General features: G+C 36.5%; 1 protein-coding gene across 1 annotated transcript in view; it reads left to right on the forward strand.

The window, feature by feature from the left end:
• Positions 1 to 22424, forward strand: part of LOC135704920 (uncharacterized) — a 153309-nt gene that overhangs the window by 91324 nt on the left and 39561 nt on the right. The window contains exon 2 of the mRNA XM_065226463.1: positions 12155 to 12193. The gene's annotated coding sequence lies outside the window, so the exon portion shown is untranslated. The remainder of the gene's footprint in view (positions 1 to 12154; positions 12194 to 22424) is intronic.

Raw genomic sequence — 22424 nt, forward strand, 5'->3', positions numbered from 1 at the left:
ACCCGGACTAAACTTCCTTTGAATTATTACCTACATCAAGGATTGTTGTAAGCAAATTTCTTCCATAATACCACTGTCGGCCAGTGGGGACAAACAGTTTCAAATTGGGATGAATCAACATTTGAACTCATTTGGTTAGAATTTTGGTAGAGGTTTGTTTGTGTTTATATCTTTCTAACAATTCACCATATTGCTCTTCTGCTTTAAAACTTTAACGCTGTGCATGTAGGAAATAAGGCATTTTTGCAGGAAATTGTCTCAGCCACAGCTTCGCTGAAGATCACTTTTTGATTGAAGTTAAAAAAAACTTAATTTATTCTTTATTTTGACGTTGGCGTCTGTTGATCATGCTAAATTATCTCCTCAGCAAACTAAATTAGTGTTTCAGGTATTTCGACTACAATGTGCAATCTTCATCAGTGTCATTCTCACTAAAGACTTATCAAAACTTAACTCCCTTAATTACCCATCCCCTAGGTAAAAATACCTACCTACCTAACTAATAATAACCAAAGGTCTTAGTAAAGTAAAAGAGAAAAATCTATTCAAATCTTTAATAAGGAAAAAAAATTCCAATGGCTATGTAGCCATCATAATGAAGTAATGAAATTGGGTTGTTAGCGGAATGTTTAAATAAAACAGCAAAGAATCATAGTTTACTATAGATATGCAAAGAGTAGGTGAATCTTATCATTTCAATCAACACCAATTAATTTTTACAAGTTAAGTCCGAAATGTGCAGCGCGCATTTCTCACTTCATTTTTACAACGTAAAAACAAATACAGTTTATTACTAGAATTCAAATCTACTTTTTTGAACGTACCTATAACTTAAAACTTATTCTATCTAATGCTTCTAAAAGAACTATGTTTCGTCAACTGTGTGCAAAGTTATTAGCAAATGAGCAGTTCGGGACCAAACCTGTGTATGCCAAGCATGTCTAAAATCATCTTCAAAAAAAAAAAATGCAATCATGCCCTGATTGATTGTTGTACGCCCCCAAAGTTGGAGCAAATGTTATACTGTATCATCCCAAAATAAACTTTTACCTGATTCGAAAACATGACCAATTTTGAGTGTGTTTTTTTAAAGGTCTGGCTCGAAAAGACCTTTTAAAAAAGTGTCAAAACATTGCGTTTTATTTTGCAAGGGCTTCAAAAACCTAAAAACTAACATTTGCCCCACCTTGCTCTATAGATGAACTTTGATAGAAGGTTACCGAGAGGAGCAACATCAATATAATCAGTTCTGTCAGGTAAACGGGCGCCGGTCATTTCGTAAAATGGACTATAGCTAAGGTATTTAATCGATCTATTACCATATCACAACGGGATTGTTGAACTAACACATATCCGTGGGTACAAGTGTGATCATATTTTCCAGTCTGAAAAAACTTCCAGTAGCCATCTCGCACAAATTAGAAACAATTGTTCAAAACAAGTGCATTTTTTCAACCATATCAGAAATGAGTAAGAAGGGTTCACTGTCGTCGTTGGGTGGATCAAATAAGTTTATTTTATCTTGCCCCATGATCATAGTTAATGAGTTACTTTTTCTCTAACCGAAGATGCCGCATAGAATAAGCGAAAATACACGATACGCGGTGCAACGGACGGTTATCATTAAAACTATAAATGTACCCACACGCAAAGCCATGAGAGCTTATTCCCCGGCATGGGTGCTCTGTTTCATATTGCTTTTGCATTTCCCTCTCATTTGGACGAACTCGTCTTGCTCTAATGACTTGCTTGTCTTTAGCTGGTCAGTAGTGTAACGTTTCCGAGGCAACGAGCATAGTCGATCGGAGAAGGCGTTTTTTGAGCTTAGTAGCATTTAATGCTAGCTACCTTGGAGAAAAGACCTGCAGTTGTGATGCCACAGGACTGTAAAAAAATTGTAAGTGAAGGTAGAGAAAAAAAAGAAATTGACTTCTTGTTTGACCTGATTTGGTGTTTGGCGTTCAAATGAACCAAACGGTTGCAACAGAAATGATCGGCCAACGCTGTGCTAGACTTACGTTGATGATAAGGGACTTCATAACGGTGCGAATCTTCATTCACTATACAGGATCAGCTGTTTTTTTGCTTGGTTAAAATTCCTAAGTAACGCTAACGTAGTTGGGTTTGATGAAATAGAAGGCTTTGAGCATTTAAATTTATATGATGCGTTTAGAAATTAATCAGATTTCAGATATTGTTTTAGCATGTTACTAACTCAATCATCTTACTTCAGGCCAGCTTCATAATCATCCTATCATGTTGTATGTATTGCACAAAATTCATGACACATGATTGCAAAGAGTTTTCTCTTTCATCTCAGCATATTTACGCTGTCCCGCAACAATCTGAAGAAGATGATTAAAAGAAACCCAAAGAAAATAAGCACTGATTCACATTGCTGTTCGTTTTTTTTTTCATAACTTCCCGATCTGTGTGTAAGACGGCCACTGGTTGGACAAGTTACCAAATGTAGCTGGACGTTGGAAAAGTGTCTCAATGAAGTCAAAGAAAATAAAAGTGAATGCTGTGGTAAGCGACGGACCCGGAACCGTGAGCAATATGAAAACGAGAGTTTTATATTGTAGGTCATATTAGACGATAGTCCAACAGTTTTGATAAAGTAAATTTAGAATTTACATAGCAATGTGCACGATGGGACACCATTCAGCTGATAATCTCAACATGATGAAAATGATAACTGGAGCAATCTTGAAGCTAATTAATAAAACAAACAATTCACACCACACTGGAAATATATTTTCGTAAATTCTCTTATGCTAATTTCATGATGATTGGGTTCGTAGATTAAACCCGAAAAATTCCTAGACCGGACCGGAAATCGAACCCAGTCACCTTCAGCATGGTCTTGCTTTGTAGCTGCGCTTTGCCGACTGAGCTAAGGAAGTGATGAAATTCGGTCATTTTGATTCTCCCTTCATATTTTTCAAATTGAAATAATTTGTACCATTTCATATTGAAAAATGTGAAGCGAGAATTGTAGATCAAATAGGGATAATCATTGGTATAGGTATACGCGTAATAAATATTCACAATCGATATAGAAAACTCGCTGTGAATATGTTCAGAGGAAGATTGGTCAGCCTCAAAACAATAGCAAAAAGTTATGGAAAATTTTGAAATTTTTATTAAAACCTAGTAATTGCAAACCGCGGTCCATAACTTTTGATGACGCATTAGAACAATCATAACAAGTAATTGCATCTATGTTTAATGATTATTTTGTTGATAGTGTTTGATTGATTAATCAATCCATTGAATTGGTCAACGAATACAGCAACCAGTTAATAGTAGTTGTAGATTTGAAGGTTTGCACCCAAACGAACTTAGAGTAATTTGCTTTTCATTAGGAAAATTGGCTGGAGTAGATAATGTTAATGCTAAACTTATTCAAGATTGCTTCCATGTCATTGGCGACATCTTGCTGGAACATGTTGCACACATTATACAAATTGTAGAACTTGTTGTGAAGGGCCAGTTGATGGAATGTTTAAATAGTAATAGCACAGACAAACAGACATAACACATTGAATATTTCTCGCCGTAAAATATCGTCGCTAAAACATTACCGCCATCTGTTGAGTACCCTGTGGTGGGTAGTACGCTGAACAGATGGCGGTAGTGCGTAAACGTCAAACGCAAGGGAATTGACTATGTGCGCCACAGATGGTGGTACTACCAACTACGATACTTTTAAATTGACCGTTAAATGCTTGATCGATGAACAACTTGTGAGTGTTATGTCTGTTTGTCTGTGGTAATAGTTTGTTGATACCAGAGCAATGGGGATATCGGGATGGTCATTTTTGTGAAACCACATTGAATTTGACATTAGCGAAGAGAAAAGATAACTTGGAGCGTAAAGATACGATTGTTGCTGTTCATTATATCTAAAACGCGCTTTTGTAGGCCTTTATTGTAACGATCAATCAAGCGCATTGGAGTTATGAGTTCTGTATATAAATGGATTGAAAGCTATGTGTGCGACATAATTCAACGGAATGTTTTAACGATTCTGTTTCCAGTCCCGTGCAGAATAACTTTGGAGTGTCCCAGGGAAGTGTATTAGGGCCCCTTTTATTTATTATGTACAGCTTTCCCCCGAAGAACGCGTTACCCACTGAGTTGCACCCACCGCTTTGTCTCGGTCGGTTTTCAACCAAGTGCTTTGATTTTCTACGAGTGACTAATTCACCATTGGCACTACTGACATGCAAAAAATCAGACCGACTGGTTGAAACCCCGTCAAGACAAAGCAGTGGGTAACGTGTTCTTCGGTGGACAGCTGTATATTAATGACATGCGATGTGTTTTACGATTTTGCGACATTAATCTTGTTGCAGATCATACTGTTATTCATTGCAGCTAAGGATTTAGAAATTTATGATAAGTGAGAACGTCTCTGATGTAATTGATGATGAGACTATTGATCGCGTTCAGGAGATTACATATCATGGCGTGATTATTGATGACAAACTTAAGTTCAACTCTCTCATTGACAATGGATTTTTGATATTTGATTGTGAATAGTATGCAAAGGATTGAGCCTTGCGCGTGTATTACGGTTATAGAGGACTGAATTTAACATTTGATAAAACAAATTGAACATTGAAGCTTATCTGGAAGATGCTTTGAATTAGTAATAAGTTTTCTGGCTGAATTTCGGAGACCCGTGAGCATACCTGACATTGCTGAAAAATAAATATATTGTACCTGTTACTCTGATAAATGTGTATTTTGCACTGATAGATTAGCCCCAACTGTTAAAAACACAGTGTGCTTGTTTGTTCGTTTATGCAATATTGATTAAAAGTTAGGGGTGACATCCAAATTACCCGCTCAAATGTCACCGAGTCATGCTTCGCCACTTCTTTACAAATCGTACCCAATGATTTATTTCCCTTCCTAAGAAGTGACGAAAGATTGTTCGGTTCAGAAAATCTTGTTGAGAATATAGCCTTGGCAATGTTTCACTTCAGATTGACTCGATATTTGAAGAAATATCACTTAATTGATTTTCATCATTATCACAATTATACTCGTTAATTCGGCAATGTGCGGTGCGAACAAAGCACTACCAAATAATGATATCGAGGTCAAATTACTCTTCAAGTCATCTGTATGGTCTTTATTGGTTTATGCAATCAGGCTGTTTAAAATTTATAACTGTTAGTTGTTCAAAAGATTGAGAAGTTAATTAATGACCAATGTTACGTTTATGATATAAATATAAATGTTTGTTGATTTCGTTTCATTTAACTTCTTCATTTAAATCTAAAATTCAATGGATCTGTCAAAACATCGTGACAAAACATACTGTGTTCCAGAAATCTCGAATCGTGATTAATAATTTTACACATCATTCTCGATCACAAACTTTCACTTTTAGATTGCTGCTTACCGAGCTACATCATCAAGGTCGTTGACCATTTTTCCGTAAACACAAGCCACGTAATCGACCTGCTCACACAATCTTGTAACTTAAAGACCAAGCACATAAAAAACGACTCTATAACAAGGAAAAAGTTCCCAGATACTCCAGACACGCATTCCCGGACCCGGGAAGCAACTTTCACCTACAATTTATCCACATCGTCTGCTGCTGAACAATGCCAACAACCTTATGTTTGCTCTCATCTACTATACCTAGCTATTATATCTTTTCATCGGCTGTAGCCAGAACGAAGATTCCATCCAACCGTTCCGTAATTAACAAGTTGCCATGCTCATCGTGTCCTCAGCACCGCTTCTCTTCCTCCTGCATACCAAGACTGGATGTTTTCAGTTTCGATTCACTTCATTTCTGGTGCTGCCGGTGCGTCATTATACTCATTGCCATCGTCATTCCTGGATATACAGACTCTGAGTAAAATTAAACCGGTTCCACGCAATCGAAGCGATCATGGTGTGGCCGATTCCAGAGTTTCAAAGCAGGTGCTCAATAGAGATCTCTGAGTAAGCCAGAGGTAAGAAATGTAGCAACCACACCTCAATCAATGTTTACCTTGACCTATTTCTTAGCGTGCTTTCCATTCCCAACAGTAGTGTTTATCCCGCCGGTCTGAGTATTGGAGCTGACTGATCCGAATGAGGGAGAATGAAAAATAATAGTAGCAAATATGTGGGGAACTCGGTTGGTTCATTGACTGCAAACAGTAGGGCACCAGGAATCTTAAGTTTGGGTTAGTGGGTGAGTGGATGTTTTTTTTTAACTTCGTTACGTGCAGTCCTACGATATTGGAGAATTTTAACAAAAAATAATAAGAATAATGCTAAAATGTCAAAGCTTTATTTTAAATAATTTTCAGAAACACGTTTACTTCTTGATTGATGTTAATGCAAGTAAATAGGATTTGTGACGTAACTTGTACTCTAATCATATCTACCTACATAACATCTACACACCAGTTTTTGAAAGCATTCTCGACAATGATGAACTTACCTGCATAATCTTACTTGTCTATTTGATATATGTTGAACATCAGAGATACGAAACTGTGTGACGTTTAAGGGGCAATATGATTCAGAAACTTCTGGCCTGCTTAAATTCATGATTTATACACGATGCTTTAGAATCCAGCAAACGGATGAAACGTGGTCATCTCGTACCGAACGTTTCGATGTTATGTAAAAATGTTGGTCGTTGGGATCATCTAGTCTAAAAACGATGTGTTGAGGTTGGGTCATAAGCACTAATTCTTGTCTTAGCCCTATATGGCTTTTGGTTATAGCTCCATTAATCGCTTTCTGCAACGAGAAGAAGGAAAGTAAAAGGAAAAGAGGGAAGAAGAGCATTGTGAGACAGAAGGAAGCCAGTCGACTCCCCCTCCCCACGGTGCTCCTCTGCATGATTAGACATGATCAGATCCTGAACATGAACATCGTGAGAATGAAAGAGTCAATCAGTTTCTCTCCATCTCACCTACAGATGTCGCACATCGAGCTTGTGAGTTCGTGGCTTCAATCCAACTCCCACTGGTCAGCAGCGGCAATATGGAGAACACCATTTTCTTTATCAATAGATTTGCATTAAACACCAGCAATGTCCTAGAACTCAGCGCCCAGCTTGTTGTTAATTATAAATTTAAATTTTCCACAAAATATTATGAAATATGAAATGATCTCACCGATCTCGCAACACTGGCATGGTCCCAATCGCTGGCTCATCGTTTTGTAAGCTGCGGAAGCAGAAGAGCAGCAACGCCTCTACTGATGGATGTCGTTAGAGTGTTTCAAAATAAGTCAATCCTGGAATTTCAAACGCTATTCCTTAAAATGGTAGTTTGGAGGGTTAGAAAAATCTTACAAAAATTTGAAGTCATTTGGTTCACGGGAACAGTTGTATACGGAAAATCGATAAAATGTATGGGGGAACGAGCCGTTTTCACACTCGCGGCTCTAGGTGACACTGTAGTTGGTCGATTTTCTTCGTGTACAAAATGTAGAACCTTTGGAGTATTGGGAACATATTGGCTCAAGACCGTAATTGAATCCGAGTTAACCCAGAAAAGTTATTAGCGTTTCAAATGGACACCACCTGCTTTACTTTTGGTGAGGGCTTAACGCGCTTTGTGCGGTTTTAAATTTTACAAACAGGCATACAAATAGCAATGTTTGCATGGGTATAACTTTTTTGTTTCCCCTTGAAATTGGATGAAATTTTCACAGTAAGTAGATAAATGTGCGAAAGGATGGTCTATTGAAAATTAGAACAGATTGGACAAGTGGTACCGGTTTTATTCTGGGTTTCGGGGGAAAAAAGTAATTAGTCGTCTAGAACAAGGTGAAGCTCGAAAACCACAGCAACAGGCATCTATAGGAAGTGCTGATTAATAATAAAACAAAATCACCCACAACCTGGTTCTGAATACTTAGTGTCCACCGGAAGGCCATCCGGTGACCCGGAACAACCGTAGTCTTGATTATTATTATTTTTGCTCAAAGTATGCCTTGTTTTTTTTTTCTGCAACTATATGAAACGTAATAAAATGGTGATTTTAGACGTTAGCAGGTCATTGGGTCTGAGTGGTCACCGGAAAATCCAGAGTTGGTAACGGTCAGTTTCGTCAGTGACGGTTGACGTTAATCAATTTTGCGGATGTTCTGGATTCCAGAACATCAGCAAAATTGATTACTGCGTAAAATTGGTTGCTGCGTAAATTTGATCAAAGTAGGCCTTCATTTTTCTCTGCAACTATATGAAATGTAGTAAAATGTTGATTATTGATGTATTATCACGTTATTGGGTCTGAGTAGTACTCAGATCCTGAACATCCAGAAAACTGCTTGTTGCGTAAATTTGATCAAAATATGCCTTGATTTTTCTCTGCAACCATGAAATGTCGTAAAATGGTAATTTTAGATATATTAGCTGGTAATTGGCTCCGATTCGTCGAAAGATTCGGAATATCAGTAAAATTGAGTTCTACGTAAACTTGATCAAAGTATGTCTTGATTGATCTTTTAAATTTGTCGAACCTCTTAACGGAATCCCTTTATGAAGAGCTTTGAGTGTGTTGGTTTATTTTCTTTAAATTCCGTTATAATTGCTTATCTTTTGACAGATACGCGTATTTTGTCTACTACTTGCAGATTTCATCAGTGCCAAGTACTCAACACCACTTGGCAATAAACCAACACACTCAAAGCTCTTCATGTATTGATTGTTTTGTGCAACTATATGGAATGTAGTAAAATTATGATTTGTATTAACTAGTCATTTCCCTTGATTTTTCACTATGGTATGGTGAATGGTAAAATCTTGATTTTTATCATATAAATGTTGATTATTGGCATTGAGTGGTCACCAAATTACCTGCCGGAAGGCCCGGAAGGTCCGTAAAATTGATTCCTGCGTTGATTTTATCAAAGCATGCTTAAGTATATTTACATGGTCCTGATAGCCTAGTCAGTAAAGGCACAGTATTACCAAGCAGGAGGCGGCCTACCAGCCTGGTCAAGGAAATCTTTCAGGTTAGATATTTTCACGACTTTCCTGGGCATATCATTGTGCGTGCCACGCAATATACAAATTGATGCATTGGTTGGCTTAGTAACTTCTCAATTAATAAAGTGAAAATTCATCCATAACACTAAGTTGAGAGCCGGCAAAATGCTCACTATAGAAGCGATAAAAGATTCTAAGAAGAAGATGATGATTCAATAAACGTATTTATATTTTACTTAACGATAGTTTTTGAGAAGTTTTGCACCTACAAATCTTTAATTACCCCATGACGGTGTGAAGGACATAACGAAACCAAGAGATGCTCAACCATGCCCTGAAATAAAATTATTTCTTCGTTAGTGATTTGATTTTTTGTTGTCTTCCCCCAAAGCAGATACTAATGTTATAATTTATCCTCTCAAAACAAACTTTTGCCGGTAACTCTTCGAACATCACCAATTTTTTGATTTTTTTTTTTGCGGGAAAGTCTGGCTCTAAAAGACCTTCCCAACATAATCCAAAGCATTGAGTTTTATTATGCACGGGCATCGAAAATCTCAAAACGAGCTTTTGATCCACTCGAACTTTTGCCCCACCAGAGTTCAGAACCTTCAAAATGTATCAATGTTCGAGATTTTAAATGTTTTCAATATCCCTTCTCGTCAGAGATCTTGAAAAATTCTGAGAGTCCCAGAGTGTTGAATGCTATTTTAGAGAACATTCTGAGTTTAATCTATCACTAATCTATCAAAATCCAGCCAAATGACCCATTCAAACTAATGACCCTACACCATCAATATTCAATAATCCTGACAAAAATATTATTTAATTATATTTTACGTACAAAAATTATGTTTGGTAAAGAGTGCCGGTGTTACCTCTCAGGATGCTGGTCTTTTTTTTCCTTGATTTGTTTTCCGTCGATCTTGTTTTCCGTGCTGAGCACCAATGCTACTGACGCCAGGGAGCCAACTCCCACACCTGGACCCTACATGTCAACCCATCAATCTCATGAACCGGGGACAAACGGCTTTACTTCCCGTGATCAGAGATGTTATGTATTGTATTAGTGTGCTTGTGAAATTGACTGATTTACAGGAGGCGGAAAATTTGGTGAGATCAATCTAATTATAAGTCAGCAAGAACACAATACATAAGTGGTGAGATCTAACTGAATACAACTAGATATAAAAATATGAAATGCATCCTACTAAATACGTGCCATCTACAAAGCAGGAATTGCTTTGATGATGGAAGTGTACACGCAGTACCTACCAATATACATTTTATATCGGTACTACGTGTATGCGGGGCTTTTTGTAAGTGAAAGTAACCTAGAAATGGACGTGAGTGACCAGGCATTATGAAATGGGTTACTTAATCTCAACAGAGCTATCACCTTTCAACTTCCGGGGTAAAATTGTTTGCAATGGGATCAGCAAACGTTTTTCTTCCATAAAAACACCGGACAGGGGAAGTTGGATTGTATATAAATACATACATACATACATACATACAATGAGATTGATCAAAAGTAAGGTTTCCGTAGCAATTCACCTTAAGGTGCCGGGATTACTACCAGTTTCTCTATATGTTGACGTTTTGGCATAGAACAACCGATAACTTGATGGTAGTAGCCTGGATAGATCGTTGATGAGATCGAGAATAATATCAAATTCGTTTATTATTCAGTTCCAACCTGGATCGGGTATCAAGATGGGGTCTGCTTGTTTTCTGACAAACGTCAGTTTAAAGATAAATTGGTGAAAGCATTGAAGATTCCAACACAATTTTCACAACGAGCAAACTTAGCCAACCAACGAGATTTTTCAAGCAGAGCCAGTAGTAATTTCAGATTAGCTTGATCGAAAACAAACTTTAAGTCAGTATACATGGCATCAACTTGAGCGGCATTTTCGAGATTTCGTAAGCAGGATGCAGCAACATCAATAAGGTATATATATATATATATATATGCCTCTTGGGACAGAGCCCATGTTGATCCTGCTAAATGAAGTTACAATGATTTCCAAAATCTTCGAACAGGCAAACATTGGCCACAGAGAAGTGATTCCACGATAAATCTCAAAATTCCTCTTGTCGTTCATTTTAAGCATTGGAACATTTTTTTTAAGTCTTCCTATTGGCTACGCCCATGCTTGACATGCACAAATGTGCACCCCAACTGCTCATTCGTTAATAACTTTTCACTCAGTTATTGAAAATTGATTTTCTTTAAAGTAATTGATAGATTAGGATCAAAGCTTACTATAGATATGCAAAGAGTAGGTAAATCTTAACATTTGAATCAACACCAATGAATTTTTACGGTTACAGGTCCGAGATGTGCAGCGAGCATTTCTTACTTGATTTTTACAACGCAAAAACCAATACAGTTTATTACTAGAATTAAAATTTACTTTTTCTTACGTATTTATTACAAGCTTAAACTTCATTATATCTACTGCTTCAAACAGAACTATGTTTTGTCAACTGTGCGCAAAGTTATTAGAAAATGAGCAGTTTGTGACCAAAACTGTGTATGCCAAGCATGGCTACGCCGTTTGAAAAAAATGATATAAATTACTACGACTTACTACTGAATAAAGTGTGTTTCAGTTAGAAACAAGAAGTAAGTATTCAGGTCTACTTCGGGATTGGCTTGACGTAAGATAAATTATATGTTGTCAAAATCATGCTCTCTCATTGCACTTCATCAAACAAATATCACAACATTATTCCGTCAGGTTTCTTACATGAATAAGTACTCAAAGAGCAGCACTTTCAAAACAAGCTGGTAGACTTGTTACAAAAGGGTAAACTGCTTAACTGTTGAGAAAAGCCACAATAAACTGCTCAAAACTGACCGTTTGGTTTACACAGCAAACAATTAATTTTAATATCACATCACTTATGGTGTAATATTACTTGCCAAAAAGGACAAAATAACCATTTATACAGTGCATGAACTGATATTACGCTGCGTTTACTGCATTTGTTTATTTTTGTGGCCATAAAAATTACACGAGATTTTCGGCATGATTGAAGTGCGTCTTCTTGGATGTAATATTAAATTTATTTTTTGCTGTGTACCCAACACTGAGAGAGCCATGATCAGAAATCATTTTATCATTAAATAAATCATTTACCCGATAATAACCGTTGATATCTTTCTTTTTATATTTTCAGGTGCAAGTTGTTCTTCGCGACGAACAACTAACCTCAAAGGTACAAAACATTTGGTAGAGTAACAGGGACAAGAGATTGGTAATCTATAATTGCTACTTTTAATGCTAATTTCCCCCGCTAAAGAAACTTGAACAAAGAAAATAGCTGAGTGCATACAAATAATCTGTGCGTAATGTAAGGTTGAAAATGCTCATTTAGCGTAAACATTTTTTTCCTCGAAATTATACAATCATAAGTCGTTATGAATACTCGTTTAACTCGTAAATGAGTCACAATCGATTTTATGATCGCTGAGTGCTCACTCATCGTGAGCGCACAGCGATTATAAAATCAAGACGATGAAAGCTAAATTGACAGCTTTAATGTGTCAAACGCATCAATACCTTCTTGTAATATCTTAGAATTTCATACTTCAGAAAAATGGCGTAAAGATGACGAACATATAACAATATTTTTTTTTGTTTTCCTTAATTGATGATTAAGTCAATGATTTCCGACTGCGTACGTTTGCCCCACTGCTGAGGTAAAAGTGTGTATCGTACTAAATGTTTCATAAATGTCTATTTTCTAAATCAACAACAAACCCAAACTGGATTTATTATTTTTCTCTTAGGGATTTTCTTAAGGGATTTTGTACATAGTAAGGGGATCGACTCACAGTTATAAAATAAATTTGTATGTTACGGTGAAGAAATTTCAAAAATTTTAAAACTAAGTGCTTACTCTTGCCCCTACTTCGACTGTGTGTAATTCCGAATACACTATTCCGACATTAGAAGATCCTCAACCAGACTGGAAATTGGACTCATTATCTTAAGCATGATGTGATTTGTATCCTGGTCACGGGAAGTTTTAAAGTGCTTAGTAACATTTTAAATCGATTTGATAGAACAGCTACTCCAATCTTCCAACGAATGAAGAAAAACAAAAATATTTGTTTTACTGTTATCAAACCATCAATGGTGACCTACTGAATCAAAAAACCTATTACACGAAATTTCAATCAATTTCGCACTTCATATGCGCGAACCACTCATGGTTCTCTTCCATCGCACACTGTGTGGGTGATCAAATGCAGTTATTATATGGCCACGGTTCGACTGACAGCACAGAATGGTATCACCTCGTCGCAGGCACAGTTAGTTATTATGCAAGTGCTCTACATATCCATCCGACAATGGTCCCAATGTTATGTGTGAGTATGGTGTGCGTCGTTGTTCTCGCGTTGGTTTTCATTTTGCCGGATACCTACATTGGCCGGAAAATTGACCAAAGCATTTGCAACAACTTACAACAGCATGTCTGATGATAAATGTGATTTTGAGGAAAATTGCGAAGCGTCAGCAAATCACGAAATTGAAACAATGATAGTGAAACAGAAATTTTCTCACAAGACATCATATAAGTAGCACAGATGCATTAATGATGTTACATCATACGATGATTCATTTAGTAGAATTAGATCATTCAATCTCATCGGCGAGTAGGGTGTTATTAGGGCCATTTTTCATATATGGCCATTACGGCAAATCATGCAAACTCATTTGTAATTCACTTGTTGCATTTACTTTATAATTTCACCTCGTCATCTTCGTCACTTTTACTCTCCTTGGCCTGTAATTTACGATAGAAACCTTTTACCGCTGCAATGCATTACTGGGTTACGGTTCTTTTCGTTCATTGTTATTCCACGTTTGCAATGGCAAGTGAATGGCTTTCTTTATGCTGAAATGAGATTAGTGAGTAACTAGGAAATGTGGACACCTTCATAAATTTATTTTAATATAAATATTTTGCAAAGAACACAGCATGCAATAAGTGTTATGTCAAAGCAACATCAAAAGGATCACTAAGTTGCATAAATATAATCGATAACTTAGTCTTCTCAGGATTCTCGCTGTTCTACCCGACCTTTTTTAACATTGAGAAAAACTTCAACTTGATCTATCACTTCTTCGAAGGACTGCTTATGCAGTCTGTTATTGGACGTTATTACACCATTTAAATGTGATAATAAACCTGTAAGACATTGTGACTCTTTCATATTGTGGTTTTTCAATTTCAAATTAGGTTAGTGCTCGCGAGGTTCAAAGTCTTTACTTTCTGAATCCGCTCGTAAAAAAATATTAAGAACTATCAAAGAAAATTCCATCAGAAAAAAACCCTACACTGGGGAAAAACAAGATTATTAAATTCAAATAGATTTGTTGGAAAACTCAATTTTTATACACAGCAAAAAATAATTTATATATCACATCATAGTGGGTGCACTTCAATCGTGTCAAAAATATGGTGCAATATTACTTGCCAAAAAGGACAAATTTATCATTAATACAGTGCATGAACTGACATTATGCTGCTTTTACTGCATTTGTTTATTTTTGTGTTCATAAAAATTACATGAAATTTTCGACATGATTGTAGTGCATCCACTTTGATGTGATATCAAAATTATTTTTTTGCTGTGTAGCTAAAGATGCTCAACGACAAATATAAGGCTTAAAGTTATCATTTTATACGATGGATGAGGAGATGAAAAAAAAAGTTGATAGTTCCGTTAGAGTACGGCAGTGTGAAAATTGTATATAGAGAGTAGCATGCGAGCAAAGGTCAAAAAACAGGAAGACACGAATCGGATTAATCGTCTCCTTTACCAAACTCCCCCGTTGGGGAGGGATGGTGAGGGATATCTCCCCAGCCACCACTGGCAAAACAGATGATCGCGGATTTGCTCACGTACCTTCGATATGCGGAAACAGTTCTATCGATTGTTTCACACTCAAGTCGTCATGTCACGTAGGCATCTAGTCGGTAGGTTTGGAAATTGCAGCTGTTGTTACCTCTACCGCTGTTTGTGATAACGATTATAACGATGGGTTCAGACAGAAATTTGATATATCTGCGTGTACATACATACTTGGAAAGATGAGCACTAGAATGGGTCAACACCCCTGATTTTATGATCTGTATTGAGATCTCCAACAGCCGGCGCCGGTGGTGTAGTGGTAAGCGTGACTGCTTTCTAGTACCCCAATGGGTTTGGGTTCAATCCCAGCCGAGGTCAGTGGGATTTTTCTGAGGCATAAAAATCTCTGGTCCACGTCTTCCTTCGAAAGGGAAGTAAAACCCGGCCCATGTGTGTTGAATGGGTGCGATATCCTACGCAGGTGTGGAAGCTGCTTTCCTGCACATTCGATTGCCGTCAATGGATGGCAATCGATGTCCGTCGGTGATTGGTACTAGATTGCGGAACAGAGACCGACGTTAAATAAAGGAAAGAAGGAGGAAGGAAGGAAGGAGATCTCCAACAACTGTGCCAAATATAAAAGAATTTGGTAATGATTTGATGCGGGAGAACTTTAAAGTTTGTGTGGGAAAATGTATGAAGAACGGAGTAAAATTGTTTATTTGCATGCCTAAAATTAAAAAAAAAATTGCACAGTTGTCGAAGACAGCAAATCGATTCAAGTTTTGTGCAAAAAATGAATATCTATTTACTTTATTCATACAACCAACTGAATAGTTCAAATCATTTACATTGTCCCATTCAAGCTTTAAAGTTCTTCGGCAAATCATGAAACGTAACCAAATTCGTTCAAATTTGGTACAGTTGTATGGGACCATAATGCAGATTGAAAGTGTACAGTGGTTCCACCTTAAAAGTGTTGGTGAGTTTTGTTAGCTTGATATTCTGAGCTGCGATATCACAGCTTGCAAAATCAACCACAGTTGTTAAGTTGAAGATGCCAAGTTTCAAATAACATCATTTGATGGTCATTTTATACGATAGATGAGGATATTTAAGTATGTATAGAGTTGATAGTTCCGTTAGAGTACGGCAGTGTGAAAATTGTATATAGAGAGTAGAAAGAGGGCAAGGACAACTTTGAGGAAGGCACGAATCCGGATAATCATCTCTCTTTTCCAAACTATCCCGTTGGAGCGGGATGGTGAGCGGCTGAAACATGGCATCTACAACTATGTAAAACCGTTAAGTTCATGCAAAAGTAATACAAACATAAATATAGTTAAAGTACATAACTCTAGATGGGAGATTACCATCAATCATATCATTGGTCGAAAGGTACAGTAGCAGTAGGGTAGAGAACTACTTCGGCCTAATCGCCCATTTTGGGCCTATCGAGCAGAAAACATCAAATAAATCCTTGATTTCAGAGTTAACAAGTCAATTGTGCGTTTGGTACGATACTTTAGTTTTTAAGCTACGGAACGAAGTCAATGAGAACGCGTGATATGAAGGTTTGCACCCATTATTCCCAGAAACAAAAGGAGCGCTCCGACCAAATCAATTTTTATCTTCATCCGATAGGCCGAAGTGAATTCATTGGCCTTTCAATGGCGTTTAAATGCGTTAGGCCGAGTTTAGAATCCGTAGGCCGAGTTTGGCGTCACGAAGCAGTGTTAGACTTTTGACAATATCTCAACGATTGGTTTCTCTTTAGCAAATCTTACGGTACGTACGGAAAGGTAAATAAATTTGGAAGCCATCAGTAATAATAACATTCCGTTTGGTGCTAAACTGCGCTAGATTACAAATCGGTGATCATCAATTTTTGCCATCCCTCTCCAACGGGGGAGTTTGGTAAAGAGAGATGATTTACCCGATTCGTACCTTCCTCAAAGTTGTCCTTGCTCGCTTTCTACTTTATAGGGGGAGGAGGGGCATAGTGACCAGTTAGGGCATAGTAAGCATCCCGCAGTTTGGCTCTGGATCTCCAGCTGCATGAAACAAATCAACTGGTAGTAGTAGGTTCAATATCATTATTATATTGATCCTACCACCAACCAATTTGTTCCGAACGGCCGGAAGTCCAAGCTGATGCACGGGATGCTCACTATGCCCCACCTGTTCACTATGCCCCTCTTACCCCTATATACAATTTTCACACTGCCGTACTCTCTAACGGAACTATCAACTCTATACTTTCAATCTCCTCATCTTATTAGATAGATGACCACGTTAAGTCTGTTATTTGAAACTTGGCATCTTCAACTATGTAAAATCGTTAACTTCACGCAGAAGTAATACAAATATAAATAAAGTTAAAGCACAGTTGTTTGATTTTTTTTTGTCTACGAAAATCAAGCGTGATCTTGGGCATTGGTGAGATTTAATTTTTTGATATTTTCCCAACACTGCACAGTGGGGAATCGCTGGCCATTAGAACAAATTGGAAAATTGCATTTCCTCCTTCATTATATTGTTCTATCATTCTATACTATTGACCCGTTCAAATCCAAAATTTGAACGCAATACGAGAAAATTTTAATTTTTATTTTTTTTTTTGACTTTTTAAAGTTGGTTACCTCGCATTTTTTTTTTCATTTTTTCGACAAAAGCGGGATTATACTCAATCAACTGGAGGTTTAACGGTAGCTTGGATTATGATGACGTCTGAGAGAAAGTTGTTTTAAAGACACTGCAGAACAAATTAGTTTAATTAAAATTTGTAGAAACTTATTAAATTAGTATTATAGATTAAAAACTAGTGATTTTTTCATATAAATGAAGCTTCAAAGTTATGAAGCCAGGGTTTGCCATGGTTGAAACAGTTGAAAAAGGTAGTTTAAAATATAAGGTTTCGAATGAGCATAGCCTGATCTTGCGTAGACTAGAGATGCGCTGGATGCTAATAGTGCGAAATGAAAAAAAAGTTTTTTACTCAGGTGGCATTATAAAATTTTAAATTTGAATCACGATCAGCAGATTGGTTAATTGCTCATTTTTAGTGCATAATAACAGCTAATTTTGCCTTATCTATACATCATTCATCAACCATTTTCTGTTTTTAGGGGTCATACACTAATTACGTAATTGTTTATGGAATCACAGAGCGCTCTAAGATTTTCCTATGCGCCATATTTTTTTCGGATTTGGTACAAAAAATGTAAGGACGGGATTTGAAAGTCATAGAAAATGTATAACGCATTTAGTGTACGACCCCTTAGGCTAAATAATAATAAACACAGCATCGAAAAATAGAAATTATTCAATTTACACCAAAACTGATCTGGCCCGTTTTCAGTCTGTATTATTCTTTGTGTTTTTCAACAAGCAGAGGTAAGGCAAAGTCTTTAGTGAAAGGAATGAAAAACAGTGATCGACACTTTTTATCATACCACTTTATCTGTCTCCGAAACGTAGTAGCAGCAGCAGTAACAAGATATCAGCATCAGTTTATCCATACATTTTCCAAATACGTTTTATCGGTTTGAAGTTATTGTTATTATCAGTTATCATCGAAATTAATTATTGAATCCAAATCAGCGATGGGTACGGATAATGGTAAGTACAAGTAAGTTGCGGTTTTGAGAATAAATTAATCACGATGAACTCTGAATAACCACGAGAGCGATCGTACGGTACGTAACAATAAGTTTTTTTTTGTGGTTAATTTATTTACAATTTATGTCGTGAAATCGTGATCTAACATTTCGTTTTAATTCATATCTTTTCAATACCGTTATAAAAATTCTTTTTTTTTTCATTTAATCTAAAGGGAACGGATTTAAAGGAAATGGATTTAAAGAAAACAGATTTACGAAACGATGAAACATCAAGAATCTCTAGAAAAGATGAAAGCAGTCGCGGAAAAATGCTTTCCTTCGAATTCGTATAAAGAGTTTGAGATTTTTTGGAAAGCATTCAATAGAAAATTTCTTCAATCCCAACGGAAACGCTTCCGCTTTGAGAAGGACCATTCAGATTGGTTAGAGGAATATGCAATATCACCATCGAATACTCCTTGGCGGCTAGGAAAATCTGAAAAAGCTTTTGAAGTATGCAGTGATCGATCGGAACGGTGTCGTACTGAGGAAATGAGAGCAAAATATTCGTCAAATCAATTATATGTTAAATAAAAAAAATGTTTTCTAAGCATTGTATAAACAAAAATGTTCATGACCATCATTCACAGTTACAACGTAAAAAAAAATTAACAAAAAATAAAAATACAAAATCGTTTATAACGTAAAAATTACAAGTTATAATGCAAAACTTATAATATATTTGGATTCAGCACCCCAAAATTACCCTAGAACCATGATTTTTTTTACTTAATTTAGAGAATTATTTGATAGGTCAGACTTTGTATGGAGTCGCCCCACTGGTAGCCACCAACCACTGGTAAAGCTGGCGTGAAATTTGTCATAAGTGAGAAATGAAAGTACACCGTATTTTCGATTCGCTTCTATATAATACGCTATTTTTTTTACTATGTAGATCTTGTGATTTCAATTAAAAAATTGGTACAAAATAACATAATACATAAAACGACACAAAATTACACAAGATGTACCTTTATAAAATAAATTATTATTAGGCTAGATAGATCGAAATGCAATGCACAGTAAGGCAATAATTAATCACTACATGCCAAAAGCAACACTCATCCCCGCAAAATGTATATGGTAAACCACTCGCTCAATTTCACCACATTGATTTTTTTTATTTCTCAGTACAACTGCACTCTTATAAAACAGAAAAAAGTTATCCAATTCTTGAAGAATACCTCGATATTGCGAAACGCATGAAGCCAATTAATCGTTAAAACATTTCGCGCTCATGCCGGTTTGTGATAACAAATGGATTATACCATTTGTCCTAGTTTGGTGTTGATTACGAATTCTGATTGGCACGTACAATTTTCGAATGGCAAGTCGTGATTCGCTGCTCTTTGTTGAACCGTGCGCAGCTGGAAAAATAACGCTCAATGCTTTTAAGGTGTAATTTACTCTGGTGCATTTCTCAAAAATTAAAAACAAAAACAGTTTTATTCGACGCATTAGGGGAAATTGGCTCTAATGTCATTGGGACGGAACTAATGGATATTTTTGGTCACTATTGAAAATTTAATCGATTACTGAATTTATGTATGGGCTCAAATTAGAGGCATTTAAGCTGACATTAATTCCATTACCCATATTGATATATTGTGAAAAAACTGTCATCATGTTATGTTAAATGGTAAGAGAATCTAATGACAATAGCTGTTTGAAATGTAAAATGATCCACCGATAAAACCCAGTTTTATATATTTTTTTTAATTGCACCATTGTTAATTACACCTTAATGCCGTTATTGAACAAATCTGCTCTCCACATTACAAAGATGGTTAATTTGTTCACAGTAGGTCACTCAAGCACGCGCAATATTATTATATAATTAGAAGGCGTATGCGTAACCAACAACAACAGAATGCGACTAACTTCGAGAAATTTTAAAAACTTGCGATTCAATAAGAATAATGTAATGCCGTCTAAAAATCCGTTTTAACATCAAAGGCAAATACATGTTTTGAATCTAACCTCTTCAACTATTTGACAAATAAGCGTGGTTTATTTTGCGAACAAGTACGATTCCTGGCTCAGCTAATGCCGTATACGTCATTTCCTACATATAACTCAAACATTCACTCATGGTTATCTATTGAATCCATTCCAGCTGAATATGTGCTTGTTTCTCATTATCTTCTGCTTTTTTCTAAATAAAATCAATAATTTGCATGACTTACAGTCGATCAACCATAGAAAAGTAAACATATATGGTGCAAAGCATCGATCTGGTCCGGTGGTAGGGGGTGAGACGTACACTCAGTCGCCTTAGTCAAATTTAATCGAACAACCCGTATTCGAGATGTTTGACGCAAGGCAATAATAGCGTTGTGTTTGTTCATCATCTACTGATACTGAGAAACTAGAGCGGTACAGGCACACATCATCGGGAGGAGATGAGTCTGTATAGGGTTTTTGATCTAATTTCCGTCCTACTAAGCACAACCCGCGCTTTACCTCTCTTTGCTGAACGAGTTTAAACAAAAAATGGAATATTTCTGTCAAATATGACTTGCAAATTTATTGACCTTTCCATACGTACGTTGGATTTGATAAAGAGTCACAAATTGATAAGATATTGTCTAAAATCTAACACTGCTTCTTGATTCTAAATTCGTTCTACGAGTTTCAATTCCGTCCTAACGCATTGAAACGCCATTAGATTTTCTTCGTCCTACGGATAAACGTAGAAAAAGGGGATTCGCTAGGAGCGCTTCTTTTGTTTTGAGAACAATGAGCGTAAATATTCATACTATGCGCTCTAACATGATTTATGTTGTAGCTAATGAGCTAGCGCATCGGAACAAACCTATTATTGATTTGTGCACGTTGAAATCATTGATATTATTGATCTTTTCTGATCGATAGAACGGAAATGGGCGATTACGATGAAGTAGCGCTCTACCCTATTAGAGAACGCGTGCATATAAAATGCGGTACTGGAAACGGATTTCAATACTACATGTAGCCGTGTATCGTCAAGCGGCACCCGTAGTATAATTGGCAATTCACCAGTGTACTGAATTGGATTTGTGGGTTCAAATCCCACCGGTTGCCATAGATTTTTTTCGGAAATTTTCTCATATACACGTGTCCTTCCGATCATGGATGCTTTGCTTCTCGGTATCTCCAAAATTTAAGCAGAAAACAATTAATTACATGACTTACAGTTGATCAGGCATACACAGCAAAAAATAAACTTTAATATTACATCCAAGAAGATGCACTTCAATCATGTCGAAAATCTCATGCAATTTTTATAGCCACAAAAATAAACAAATGCAGTAAAAGCACCGCAATGTCAGTTCATGCACTGTATTAATGATAATATTGTCCTTTTTGGCACCATATTTTCGAAACGATTGAAGTGCATCCACTTTGATGGGATATTAAAATTATATTTTTTCCTGTGTAGAAATTTTATTTGATTGTTTATAAAACTATCAACGGTGCAGCGTCATTTCACCGAATACCGTTTCACCAACGATTGTTTCGTCGAAGAGGACGGTTTACCGAAAATAACCTTTTGCCCGAATTCAACTATGTGAGGAGGGAAAGATTAGGATTTACTCTTCTTCTTCTTCGAATTTAAAGCTTATTGCTTATCGCATATTAGCTAAGTGCGTGCTCTCAACTTAGTGTTCTAGATGAACTTTCACAATTACTAATTGAGAACTTTCGATGTCTGTACCATTTTTGCATTAAAATAATTGTGTGGCAAGCACAATCGTACTCTATGCCCAGTAGACTGATGCAAAATATGATATTTTCGCTCCACAGTGTTCAAACGGTTCAAGATTGGGTACAGATTAGCCTCCTAAAATTTGAACTCATTTTGTAAGAAACTGACATGGCACAAACCATTTGAAGTTTATACGGAAATTACTATGATAAAACCAAAATTTTGCTTCATATC

The sequence above is a fragment of the Ochlerotatus camptorhynchus genome, unplaced genomic scaffold, assembly GCF_037179485.1.
Source record: "Ochlerotatus camptorhynchus isolate MF236.1 unplaced genomic scaffold, CSIRO-AGI_Acam_v1.1 ptg000251l, whole genome shotgun sequence".
In the NCBI taxonomy this organism is placed as follows: Eukaryota; Metazoa; Arthropoda; class Insecta; order Diptera; family Culicidae; genus Ochlerotatus; species Ochlerotatus camptorhynchus.